The sequence below is a fragment of the Heptranchias perlo genome, chromosome 37 (assembly GCF_035084215.1).
Source record: "Heptranchias perlo isolate sHepPer1 chromosome 37, sHepPer1.hap1, whole genome shotgun sequence".
Classification (NCBI taxonomy): Eukaryota; Metazoa; Chordata; class Chondrichthyes; order Hexanchiformes; family Hexanchidae; genus Heptranchias; species Heptranchias perlo.
Window position 1 is genome coordinate 22,385,977 of NC_090361.1, and position 14,009 is coordinate 22,399,985.

General features: G+C 47.0%; 1 long non-coding RNA gene across 1 annotated transcript; it reads right to left on the minus strand.

Moving 5' to 3' along the window:
• Positions 1 to 395: 395 nt before the first annotated feature.
• LOC137304329 (uncharacterized) lies at positions 396 to 11,676 on the minus strand. Its single transcript, XR_010958559.1, has 2 exons — positions 11,438 to 11,676; positions 396 to 677 (listed from the first exon to the last, which is right to left on the minus strand). It is a non-coding gene; the product is annotated as an uncharacterized lncRNA (long non-coding RNA).
• Positions 11,677 to 14,009: the final 2,333 nt, after the last annotated feature.

Consider the following 14,009-nt stretch of genomic DNA (forward strand, 5'->3'; position numbering starts at 1 on the left):
CCAGGGCAGGTCCAGGGTTAGATACAGAGTAAAGCTCCCTCTACACTGTCCCTTCAAACACTCCCAGGGCAGGTACAGGGTTAGATACAGAGTAAAGCTCTTTCTCCAACGTTCCATCAAGCAATCAAGCAATGTGTGTCTCCTTCCAATTCTGTCTGAACAAGCCCGTTCAAGTGAGATATCTTGAACCTTGAACGGTCAGAGTGCTGACACTCTGGGACACCTGTCTTATCTCAGTAACTTTCTGAATGAGTTATTGAGCACTTTCAGAGATTCCCTGCTGCGGTTTCCTCTTTCCATTACCTACGATTCCCACATCTTCCCGCAGCCTCATAAGACCCCTGAACAACCCATCCTCGGACACAATGATCCTAAAGTGAAACAAGACACGGATATGAAGCTGTGATCAATGCAGTGAGTTTTATTTCTCCGTACAGCCCATTATTTAGACAGCAGTACTACAGGGTCAGGGGGATATGGGACCGACACAATCAAACAAAGCCTGCTCCCCGTGAACGAAGGTTTAATTCAGTGAGAACTTGGGGAGCTCGGGCTGGTGAGAATCGGTCTGCAACAATGGAACTCATCGTGGCAGAATACCGGCAGAGTCTCCTCGTTTGTGTTACAGGAGCCCTCTCGACACATTCCTTCAAGCGAGCTGCAGATATCCATGAGCCCTAAAATCAAAAATGAAGAGTTAATTGATTGACTGTTCTGGACACAGAGGGTGGGAGAACAATGAGAAAACATGAAGCTGAGTCTGTCCGTGTTACTGCAACTGACTCTGGACCACACATGAACCTCAGCTTATTTGTACTTCATTAAACCTCACACTGACCCCTCCCCGACCTGTAGAGACTCACTCTTTGTTCTCCAGGGCAGCCCAATAGTTTTTCCACAGAATGGAGCCCAGCATTCCCGCTATCTGAGACTAGAGACAAAGAAAAGAAAGATCTAACATTTATATGGAGCCTTTCCCGTCAACAGAAGGGCCCAAAGAGTTTCACAGACAAAGGATTATTTCTGAGATACCGACATTGTTTTGTCGCCAAATTGCTCACAGCAAAGTCCCACAAACAGCAAATGAGATTTGACAGTGTGGGGATTTTCTGGTTATGTTAGTTGAGAGAATGAGGTTGGTCCAAGACACCAGGAGAACTCCCAGCTCTTCAAATAATGCCACCAAGTGTTTCTTGCCCCATGAACAGGTAGACAAGGTCTCCGTTTAAAGATTCATTCCAAAGACGGCACCTCCAACAGTGCAGCACTCCCCCAGTGCTGGGCTGTATGTACTGGAGTGGGACATCAACCCATAACTTGGTCACTCAACTCCCAACTGAGGTAAACTGACACCCGGCTCCTGAAAATTGATAGTTTCACTGCTTGACTCCTCCACTTATTTAGTGTCCTCATATCCTGATCTCGATGAAGGCTGCAGAATTATTAGGATTAAAGAAACCAGTTTTGAAACCATTTTGATCCAATCCCCTCCCCTCATTGTGTGAAAAACTGACTCATGTCTGGGGATCGGTTCCTCAGACGCCTCCAGTATCGCTCCCAATTCACCATTCTTCATCTGTGGGTCTGAGCATTGAGTGTGGGGGAAAGGGGCTGAAGGAGTTCCTGATCCCGTTCACACTCTCACACTTTGTAGCAGGCAGCACTGATCGGGAGCAAGAACTGTGAGATTCCCCCTCCATAGTGCCTGGGTACTGAGGCCAATTACAGAGTCTCCCAAACAGGTCAATGATCCGGCTGGGATCCGCTGACTCAGCACCGGCCAGTAATTTGTGATTTAATGCCCGGTCTGTTTGGATCCTCACACAACACCCACCATTCCCACTCCCCGCTCAGGTACCGACTAAACAATCGGGGGATTTACATGTGGAACTGGTTCAGGTTAAATTCTTCAATCATTCTTACAATAAGTCAACATGGCTTTGTCAAGGGAAGATCATGTCTGACTAATTTGATTGAATTTTTTGAGGGGGTGACTAGGCGTGTGGATGAGGGTAACACAGTGGATGTGGTATACATGGATTTCAGTAAGGCCTTCGACAAAGTCCCGCACAGGAGACTGGTCAAGAAGGTACGAGCCCATGGAATCCAGGGTGCCTTGGCACTTTGGATACAAAACTGGCTTAGTGGCAGAAGGCAGAGGGTGATGGTCGAAGGTTGTTTTTGTGACTGGAAGCCTGTGGCCAGTGGGGTACCACAGGGATCGGTGCTGGGTCCCTTGCTGTTTGTGGTCTACATTAATGACTTGGATATGAATGTAAAAGGTATGATCAGTAAGTTCGCTGATGATACAAAAATTGGTAGGGTGGTAAATAGCGAGGAGGATAGCCTCAGTCTGCAGGACGATATAGATGGGTTGGTCAGATGGGCGGAACAGTGGCAAATGGAATTTAACCCGGAAAAGTGCGAGGTGATGCACTTTGGAGGGACTAACAAGGCAAGGGAATACACAATGAATGGGAGGACCCTAGGCAAGACAGAGGGTCAGAGGGATCTTGGTGTGCAAGTTCACAGATCCCTGAAGGCGGCGGAACAGGTAGATAAGGTGGTAAAGAAGGCATATGGGATACTTGCCTTTATTAGCCGAGGCATAGAATATAAGAGCAAGGAGGTTATGATGGAGCTGTATAGAACACTGGTTGGCCACAGCTGGAGTACTGTGTGCAGTTCTGGTCGCCACACTACAGGAAGGATGTGATCGCTTTGGAGAGGGTGCAGAGGAGATTCACCAGGATGTTACCAGGGCTGGAGCGCTTCAGCTATGAAGAGAGACTGGGAAGATTGGGTTTGTTTTCCTTGGAGCAGAGGAGGCTGAGGGGGGACATGATTGAGGTGTACAAAATTATGAGGGGCACAGATAGGATGGATACTAAGGAGCTTTTTCCCTTCGTTGAGGGTACTATAACAAGGGGACATAGATTCAAGGTAAAAGGCGGGAGGTTTAGAGGGGATTTGAGAAAGAACTTTTTCACCCAGAGGGTGGTTGGAGTCTGGAACTCACTGCCTGAAAGGGTTGTGGAGGCAGGAACCCTCACAACATTCAAGAAGCATTTGGATGAGCACTTGAAATGCCATAGCATACAAGGCTACGGACCAAATGCTGGAATATGGGATTAGAGTAGACAGGGCTGATGGCCGGCGCGGACACGATGGGCCGAAGGGCCTCTATCCGTGCTGTATAACTCTATAACTCTATAACTCTATAATATTCATTTTACCAATCAAACCGTGAGCTTCAGTCAGAGAATAAAATAGATTAAAAAATACAAAACTATCTGATCACTTTCTGCTGACAGATCGGGGAAATGTACAGACCTGAACCATCACGATCTTCCCTGAACCCCCCTTGAACATTGATGGAGTGAGTCAGCACCAGGACTCCAAATACCAAGAGCAGGACTTTGATCATCTTCCGCTGAGTTCCTCAGAATCAGGATCAGACGGCCGGAGTTCACAAGTTCTGTATCTAGACTCAGAGAGTTTGCTGTATTTATAATCCGATGCACGGGGAGGGACTCTCTGAAAATATTCTGGGAAAATTTCCCTTCTGTGTGACGGTGGATCAGTTGGCAGCTTGCCTCAGTTGTCAGTTCTCTATCTTTCAGATCACAAGGTTGCGTGTTTGGCCCCACTACATGGTTTGAAACATGAGCTCATCTGACAGGATGTGCCAGGTACACAAGCAGGACATTTAACACTTAACTCCACCCCAGTATTGCATCCACATGAGCTATGAATCACACCCGACGATCCAGCTCGCTCCCCTTGCTCTTAAATATTTCACAGTCTGATCTCTCTTCCACCGGTAAACACTCAGAACGACCCGGGACTGAGAGCAAACCCCTTATAATCAGGGACAGAATGAACCGGGATTGACAGCACATCCCTTTCAAACGGACACAGAATGATCCTGGACTGACAGCACATCCCTTTTAAACAGACACAGAATGTTCCGGGACTGACAGCACATCCCTTTTAAACGGAGACAGAATGATCCGGGACTGACAGCACATCCCTTTCAAACAGACACAGAATGATCCGGAACTGATAGCACATCTCATCTAAACAGGCACAGTATGATTCCGGAATGACAGCATATCCCTTTTAAACGGACACAGAATGGTCCGGACTGACAGCACATCCCTTTTATACAGACACAGAATGATCCGGGACTGACAGCACATCCCTTTTATACAGACACTGAATGATCCGGGACTGACAGCACATCCCTTTCATACAAACGCAGAACGATCCGGGACTGACAACACATCCCTTCTAAATAGACACAGAATGATCCGGGACAGACAGTACACCCCTTTTAAATAGACACAGAATGATCCGGGACTGACAGCACACCCCTTTTAAACAGGAAGGGAATGAGCCTGGACTGACAGCACACGCCTTTTAAACAGACACAGAATGATCCGGGACTGACAGCACATCCCTTTTAAACAGGAACAGAACAATCCTGGACTGACAGCACACGCCTTTTAAACAGACACAGAATGATGCGGGAACGACAGCACATCTCTTTTAAACAGGGACAGAATGATCCGGGAATGACAGCACATCCCTTTTAAACAGACACAGAATGATCCTGGACTGACAGCAAACCCCTTTTAAACAGACACAGATTGATCCAGGACTGACAACACATCCCTTTTAAACAGACACAGAATGATCCGGGACTGACAGCAAACCCCTTTTAAACAGACATAGATTGATCCAGGACTGACAACACATCCCTTTTAAACTGACGCAGAATGATCCGGGAATGACAGCACATCCCTTTTAAACGGACACAGAATGGTACGAACTAACAGCACATCCCGTTTATACAGACACAGAATGATCCGGGAGTGACAGCACATCCCTTTTAAAAAGACACAGAATGATCCGGGACTGAAAGCACATCCCTTTTAAACAGACACTGAATGATCCGGGACTGACAGCACATCCCTTTTAAACAGACACAGAGTGATCCGGGACTGATAGCACATCCCTTTTAAACAGACACAGAATGATCCGGGACTGACAGCACACCCATTTTAAACAGGAACAGAATGATCCTGGACTGACAGCACACCCCTTTTAAACAGACACCGAATGATCCGGGACTGACAGCACATCACTTTTAAACAGACACAGAATGATCCGGGACTGACAGCACATCCCTTTTAAACAGACACAGAGTGATCCGGGACTGACAGCACATCCCTTTTAAACAGACACAGAATGATCCGGGACAGACAGCACACCCATTTTAAACAGGAACAGAATGATCCTGGACTGACAGCACACCCCTTTTAAACAGACACCGAATGATCCGGGACTGACAGCACATCACTTTTAAACAGACACAGAATGATCCGGGAACGGCAGCATATCTCTTTTAAACAGGGATTGAATGTTCCGGGACTGTCAGCACATCCCTATTAATTAGACACAAAATGATCCGGGACTGACAGCATATCCCATTTAAAAAGACACAGAATGATCCTGGACTGAACGCACATCCCATTTAAACAGACACAGAGTGATCCGGGACTTGCAGCACATCCCTTCGAAACTGACACAGAATGATCCGGGACTGACAGCTGCATTAGGGTTAGGGTTAGGGTTAGGGTTAGGGTTAGGGTTAGGGTTAGGGTTAGGGTTAGGGTTAGGTTGTATGGTGTGGGCAGGAGGGTAGTTACACCCTCTTGTGTTCGTATTCTCACTCAACGCTTGAGCTTCTTGTCACTTATACCTGCCACTTTTGGTTGGCCCACGCTTTACCTTACCACCTGGCTTCTTTTTCTTGCCGATCGCTTCTTAGTAATTTCTTGATCCGTAATCCTTTGATCCCCCTCTGGGGTTATAATCAGTTCCTGGGTTTTGCCAATTTATGGCCTCTATGTCGTATTTAGTTATTATTATTGGTGTTGGAACTCTACCCTTTATTTTACGTAGTGTTAGGGTTATGTTGTATTGAGGTTGGGGGGTTCAGGTTAGGGTTAGGGTTGCTGCACTGGGGTTAGTGTTGGGGTTAGGTGAGGGTCAGGGTCGCAGTTAGGTTCAGGGCTATATTGGGGTTAGGTTGGGTGCATCAGGGTTAGGGTTAGGTGTTTAGGGGTGGGGTGGGGTTAGGGTTATGTTTTAGGGGTAGGGTTGGGTGCATCCGGGTTAGGGTTAGGTGTTTAGGGGTAGGGTAGGGTGCATCAGGGTTAGGGTTAGGTGTTTAGGGGTAGGGTAGGGTGCATCAGGGTTAGGGTCCAGGGTCAGAGTTGTGATTAGATTCAGGGCTGGGGGGTTGGAGTTATGGGTTAGGGTTGCATTAGGGGTAGGGTTAAGTGAGGGTCAGGGTTTAGGAGTAGGGTGGGGTGTGTTAGGCTTAGATTTTAGGGGTGGGGTGGGAGATTAGGTTTGCTGTATTAGAGTTACGGTTAGGCTTTAGGGGTAGAGTGGGGTGCATTTGGAGAGTTGTGATTAGATTCAGGGCTGGGGGGTTGGAGTTATGGGTTAGGGTTGCATTAGGGGTAGGGTTAAGTGAGGGTCAGGGTTTAGGAGTAGGGTGGGGTGTGTTAGGCTTAGATTTTAGGGGTGGGGTGGGAGATTAGGTTTGCTGTATTAGAGTTACGGTTAGGCTTTAGGGGTAGAGTGGGGTGCATTTGGAGTTAGGATTTGGGATATGGATGTGGTCTGTTTGTAGTTAGGGTTGGGGCTTTGGTCTGTTTGTTGTGGGCAGTGTGGGGTTTAGTGGTTTTGGTTAGCTTAAACAGTAGGGGTTAGCTCTGTTTATTGTGATTAGGGTAGGGTGTGGTGTGGTTGCGGTTTGGGAGGTTTATCAAGTTGGGGTTGGGATTTGTGGTAATTAAGGTCGGGGCAGTTTTGTTTTTTGATGTTGGATTTCCCCCATTTTAGATCTGATTTAAGCCCTTTGGTAACTGAGTTTGTAGGGTTGTTATCCAATGTTTTTCCCTCCTCTTCCTTTGTGAGGTTGTCCAGTTCATGTTGGTCTCCAACCCCATAAATTCCAGGGATTCAAGACCATGCTCCATGAAGTGTCGGGAGGTAGGTTTGTATACATCCTTTGTTCTAATAGCACTGAGGTGCCCTGTGAGCCTCATCCTTAGACTATTCCCTGTTTCTCCCACATACAAGATGTGGCATTGTTTGCATCGAATTGCATAAACAGCATTGTGCTGTTCACATGTAATTCTTTGTTTAATTAGGGCTGCTTTTCCTGTGTGTCTATTTTGTATCATTTTGCGGATTATTAGGTATTTACACGTCCCACATTTTGGGTTTGTGCAGTTCTGGGTTGTCTGTTTTCTTATCCTACTCCGAACCAGCATGTCGCGAAGGTTCCGAGTTCTTTTGTATGCCGACGTTATGTGGTATCGACTAAGTGTGTCAACATCCTCTTTTAGTTTCCCAAATTGGGTTTTAATCACTCCGTGTATTAGTTTGGTCATTGTATCGTATGTCGTTATCAGTGGTAGTCTTGCTACTTCTCTGTTTGGCCGTGGGCTATTCAGTCCCCTCAGGAAATCAGACTTAAGGTGCCTGAGGAACCTTTTTGTGTAACCTCTCTGTCTCAGTGCAGTAAATAGGGTTGTGGTGGCTTCCCTAAAGTCCTCTCCGTTTGTGCATATGCGGTGAAAACGTGTCAGTTGTGACTTCACCAGCCCCCGAAAGGTATGTTTTGGATGGTGGCTGTTTATGTGCAGGAGTGTGTGTGTGTCTGTTTCTTTAAAGAATACCTTTGTTGCTAGCTTGTGGCTGTTATTCTCCTGTTGTAATTTAAATACTGTGGTGTCCAGGAAATCCACACTTTCTCTATGTGTTGTAACTTTAAGTTTAATAGATTGGTGGTGACTGTTGAGAATACCTACAAATTCTTGCAATTCTGTTTCTGTGTGAGTCCAGACTCCCCATATGTCATCCAGGTATCTGTAATAACACATCGGGAGCTTGGAACACTTTTCAAAGACTGTGTTTTCCCAGTCTGCCATGTATATGTTTGCGTAGGCCGGGGCAAATTTCTTGCCCATAGCCGTGCCCTTAATCTGTAGGTAGAATTGCTCCTGGAATTCAAAGTCATTTTTTGTTAGTCCTAGGTGTAATAGCTGGATTATGGCTGCATCTGGTCTGTGGGGTTGGGGGAACTTTCTAAGGATATTTTCCACTGCCTGTATGCCTCTGTCTGTTTCTATGTTTGTGTATAGGCTTTCAATGTCCATGGTAAAGAGTATTGCGTTCGGGGGTACGGTCAGTGAGTTCACTATTTCTATGAAGTGGTAAGTGTCTTTAATGTAGCTAGGGTGCTTCTGTGATAAGGGGTTTAGGAATGAGTCAATGTATTCTGCTATCCTGTAGGATTCACTACCACAGTCTGACACAATGGGTCTTCCTGGTGGTATTTCTCCTGGTACAGTCCATGTGTCAGGGTGCTTGTGTATTTTGGGTAGTATGTAGAATTTTCTGGGTTGTGGTTGTTCCCCCCTTAGGTATTCCACTTGTTTCTGATTCAAGTGTTTAGATTTCTTTAGTTCTGTTAAAATGTTTCCAATCTCTTTTCGTGTGTCCTGGTAAATTGGTCCTGCTAATTTCGTGTAGTGGGCTGTATTATTAAGCTGTCTGTGAGCTTCAAGTAGATACTGTTGCCTATCCATGATCACTATACTACTGCCCTTATCTGCTGGTTTTATGATTATATCTAGATTGTTTCTAAGTTCTATGATTGCCCGTCTCTCTCTTCCAGTGAGGTTTTGCTTGTCTGTCTGTTTAGGGATTTTTTCAATTTGTGATTGAGTCTGTTTAATAAAGTTTAGGATTTCTGGCTCTATTTTATTGTTTGGTGGGGTCCATTCTGATGGTGGTGTAAAAGGTTGCTTGTCTGTTTCTGAATCGCTAAAGTAATCGGTCAGTTTTACTCTCCTGTAAAACCTTTTCAGATCTTCCTGAATTTGTACTTTACAATGTTTTGGGGTTGGAACAAATGTAAGGCCCTTGTTTAAAACCCTCTCCTGTACCTCTGTGGGGTTAAAGAGTTGGGAAATATTAATAACAGTTTTTCCCAGGTGTAATCTACCCTTCTCTTGGGTTAATGTCCTTTTTAGTTTAAAGACTTCATCCACTGGTTTATTATGTTATGGGCAGTGCTATCTGTCCAATGGATGTGGTCAGCCCCCACTTTAAAGGATCTAGCATTAATTGCTGGTATGTAATTCTGTTTTTTTATATGCTGGTTAATTCCTCTGATTGTATCCCTCTCCGTTTCTGGAAGTAAGTTACTGAAGTTAATTTCCGGCACCCAGATCTGAGCATTTGGGAATGTGCTCTTAGCCAATTTAAGTAATGACTGCAGTTGCTTGGTTGCAGTCAGTGGTCTCTGCGTTCGATTATTAATGCCAACTGAGAGCACCACCTTTTTGGTCTCCGGACAGGGTTCCAATTTGTCCAGAATTGCTGTGACATGAATGAATTTAGCTCCTGGAAAGCTATCAATTTGGGTGGTGGGATTTGGGCATCTTTTTATCTTGGAGAGGTTGGAATCTCCTATTATTAAAATGGATTTTCTGGGTTCCAATTTCCAGGTAATGTTTTTTCGGCTGGTGTTGGGGTGCCTCGTCACTCTCTGTGCATCTTCCCCTTCAGAGTCAGGTTCTGCCCCTGTTGGTGTGTTTTCTGTTTCTATGTCTGCTACCCCTGCCTCCCCTATTGTGTTCCCTACCTCGGCTTCAGCTATTTCTGCCTCTCCTACTGTGTTGTCTGTCTGGGCTCTCATTGTTCCTGTCCTCATTTCTGTGTCTATTGGGTTTACCTGTCCGGTCTGGTCGCTCCTTTGTTTCTGTGGAAGGGGTTGTTTTGTGACACTGATCTCGGGCTCTAGAACTGCTGTATTTCTTGGGATGGTTGGTTTGGTACAGTCTTTCTTTTGTCTCTGTGGGAGCGGTTGGTACGTGACCCTGGTTTTGGGGTACAGGAATGTTGTGCATGGATTTGTCCCTGGTGTAGGAGGGGTTCTCCCTTCTGTTTGTTTTGGGTCTGAGGAATCCCTAGTGATTTGGTTTAATACGGTCTGATGTTGGTTCCCCATGTAGTGCTGAGGTCTACGTGGCTCAGGCTCTTGAGAGCCAAGTGTGATGTCCAGGTCCCTAATGATGGCCACATTGGAAATCCTGGTCCTTGGCCTGTGGGGTGGGGTAGGGCTAGTCGCCGCCCTGGATGGCGGGGAAGGGGGGGTCACTGCCCTGGACCGCAAGGAAGGGGGGGTTTCAGTGGTCTGCTGGTGGTGTGATGAAGTCGGGGTAGCTGGCCCACGGGGTGGGGGGGTCTGTCGGTGGCGTGACGAAGTCATGGCAGCTGGCTCAAAGGGTGGGGGTGTGTGTTGGTGGTGTGACGAAGTCGTGGCAACTGGTGCAAGGGGTGGGGGGGTCCATCGGTGGCATGACGAAGTCATGGCAGCTGGCTCCAAGGGTGGGGGGGTGTGTTGGTGGTGTGACGAAGTCGTGGCAACTGGTGCAAGGAGTGGGGGGGTCTGCCGGTGGCGTGCTGAAGTCATGGCAGCTGGCTCAAAGGGTGGGGGGGGGTGTCGGTGGCTTGACGAGGTTGTGGCAGTTGGCTCACGGGGTGGGGGTGTCCGTCGGTGGCGTGACAAAGTCGTGGCAGCTGGCCCACGGGGTGGGGGGGGGGGGTTTCAGTCCGTCTGCGGCATGAGGGGGCTGTGATCGCAGGCTGGTGGAACAAGGCTGCCCAGGTATTTGGCCTATGGCGTGGGGGCGTCCTAGTCCGTGTGCCGGTCCGCTGTTCTGTCCTCAATTGTGTGCTGGTCCCTTGCTCTGTCAACCGTGATGCTAATCCCACCACATGTCTCTTTGCCTCATCAATTGATTGAATTTTGAATTTATGTCTAAGACTCTTTTTAATCCAATTAGTGGCTTTCGTCATAATTTCTTCCAGGCGCTCTGTCACTGCAGCCTGAGCAAATTCATTTTCTAATTCTTCCAGGTTTGTTGTATAGTGCTCAATTAGAATCTGTCTGGTCTGTTTTGCCCAATTTTCTGAATTCAAAGCCAATTTGGTTAGGGTTTCCTGTGACGGTTTTGCCGGTTTTATAAAGCAGGTAAGTTTATCAGCTTGTTTTAAGATGCCCTTAGGGGGCTGATTCTGGCCCTTTAAGAAGATTAGATGGTGGATTGTCTGGAAAATTCTATAAATTATTCTCACTGTTGTAGCAAATTCATCCCTGGCTACGGGGAGACACCTATGTGTACCAGGGTCCGACCTCATATGCGTACGGTTGTCAGACAACCTGCATGTGTTCCGCATAGTGTTAGCCATTCCCTGGGTGTAGAAAGGTGCAAAAGGTTTTAAAAGATGTTACTAGCTTCTATTTGGTAATAGAGGTCCCCGCTAGTAACTGTAATCTCACCCCACGGTGGCTCCCTGGCTCAGATGGTCTCCTGCCTGGGACTGCGTCCTCCAAACACTCCCCAGCTCAGCCGGCTGTCCCGCCTGGAAAGGCTCTTTTTCCACCGGTCTCACCTCCCCTCCGGTGGCTCTCTGGCTTCGATGGTTCTCTGCCTGCAACAGTACTATCCAAAAACTCTTTCGTTCAGTAAGTTCTCCGGCCTGGAATCTTTTTTTCTCCGACGTTTCGCTTATCCTTAAGCTTCATCAGGGAGAAAGGATTTTAACTTTGTTTACAGTTGCTTATAAGTACGGAGCCTTGGACTGGCCCCTCCCCTGTGTGCTACTGTTGGCTGAAGTTTTGTTCCCGCCCACAAGCAGGCTAGCCTTGACCTGGGATTGGTTAGAATTTCTGTCCTGTATGTAATGAGTCCTGTCTCATGCAGGGCTGGCCCCGCCCCCTTCGCTCCACGTGTTCGTTATTTTTAAATTATATTTTTTTAACCTAATGTTTTAATGTTCCTTTAGTTTATCTTAGATGTTTGGGGTTATTTTTTTTGAGGTAATGTTTTTAAAAATATTGCTTTTTAACCTTTGAATCTGTTTTAATGCTCCAGGTCATTCTGGCGCCACGGAGTCTGACTGTCTGCTGACCCCGGGGCTTGATTACCTGTCCGCCTCACCTCATTTTTGAAGATAAAAACATGAAGCTACTTCTCCAAACCCCCACCTCCGGCTATGCCTTTTAATTATGAGGGTATTTTAAACAATTAATTAAACTTCCCACCGATTTCCTCCTTTTTAAACCCGATCGCTCGTTAAACGAAACTCAATCTCCCAGAATTCCTCACGCGTCGCTCGCTTTTCAGCGGCCGCGCAGAAAAAAACCGATTTCCAAGGTCCGATTCCCCAAAAAAAACTCCCGAATCCGCCGCCACCCACCCCCCTCGGGGGGGGGGGAGAGGATGGGGAAAGAAAGGTCCCCCAGCCCCAAAAACCCAAAGTAAACCCTTTTATTTAAGAGCGTTGCCCTCGTGTTTGACCCGAGAGAACTCCATATCCCAGAATGCCTCACGCGGCGCTCGCTTTTCAGCGGCCGCGTGGAACAAAATTTTGATTTCCAAGGTCCGATTCCCCATAAAAACTCCCGTAACCGCTGCCACCCGCCCCCCGGGGGGAGAGGAGGGGGAAAGAAAGGTCCCCCAGCCCCAGAGAGACCAAGTAAACCCTTTTATTTACGGGTCTTGCCCTCGTGTTTGACCCGAGAGAACTCCATATCCCAGAATGCCTCACGCGGCACTCGCTTTTCAGTCGCTGAGAAAAAAACCCGATTTCAAAGATAAAAATCACCCGGTGAACGCTCAAAATCTAAAGACTAGATAAAGTTATCGGATTCTCACCCGTGTCCCCAACTCCTCCAGATCCCCGGGGAAAGGGTTTCTTTTAAAAAAACTGAGGTCGATATCCAGCAGCTCCCTGCTGTCGCGTTCCCCGCAGCACCAGGCATCTCTTAAAGGGGCCGTCCCCGCAGCACCAGGCATCTCTTAAAGGGGCCGTCCCCGCATCCATGTCCAGAGACCGTGTCTATGGGAACTACAACTTTTTAAAAAAATATGTAATCTTTTGTGCCCTTATTGCTGTCCCAAACCTCGTGGGGGGGGGGGGGTTGGGAAGATGAGTTCCATGTCTGTCAGACCCACATTTCCAGCCATGCTTTATTTTAAGTGCACCTTTTAAATATTTTAGATTTTAAAATTTAAAAAAACCTCCTTGGTGCTCCCTATTTTTATAAGTTGCTTGCTGCTTTTTTTGTGGGGGGGCAAAAGGGGAACAAAAAGTTATTTAACCATCTACCTCACTGATCAAGTTTAGATTTAAGGTATTTGCAAGATATATTCTCTGGGTTTTCTTTTCTTGGCATTTATATCTTTTTTTGTCTGTGGTAATGTAAAGCGTGTCACTCCTGAATGTTAGGTTGTATGGTGTGGGCAGGAGGGTAGTTACACCCTCTTGTGTTCGTATTCTCACTCAACGCTTGAGCTTCTTGTCACTTATACCTGCCACTTTTGGTTGGCCCACGCTTTACCTTACCACCTGGCTTCTTTTTCTTGCCGATCGCTTCTTAGTAATTTCTTGATCCGTAATCCTTTGATCCCCCTCTGGGGTTATAATCAGTTCCTGGGTTTTGCCAATTTATGGCCTCTATGTCGTATTTAGTTATTATTATTGGTGTTGGAACTCTACCCTTTATTTTACGTAGTGTTAGGGTTATGTTGTATTGAGGTTGGGGGGTTCAGGTTAGGGTTAGGGTTGCTGCACTGGGGTTAGTGTTGGGGTTAGGTGAGGGTCAGGGTCGCAGTTAGGTTCAGGGCTATATTGGGGTTAGGTTGGGGTGCATCAGGGTTAGGGTTAGGTGTTTAGGGGTGGGGTGGGGTTAGGGTTATGTTTTAGGGGTAGGGTTGGGTGCATCCGGGTTAGGGTTAGGTGTTTAGGGGTAGGGTAGGGTGCATCAGGGTTAGGGTTAGGTGTTTAGGGGTAGGGTAGGGTGCATCAGGGTTAGGGTCCAGGGTCAGAGTTAGGGTTAGGGTTAGGGT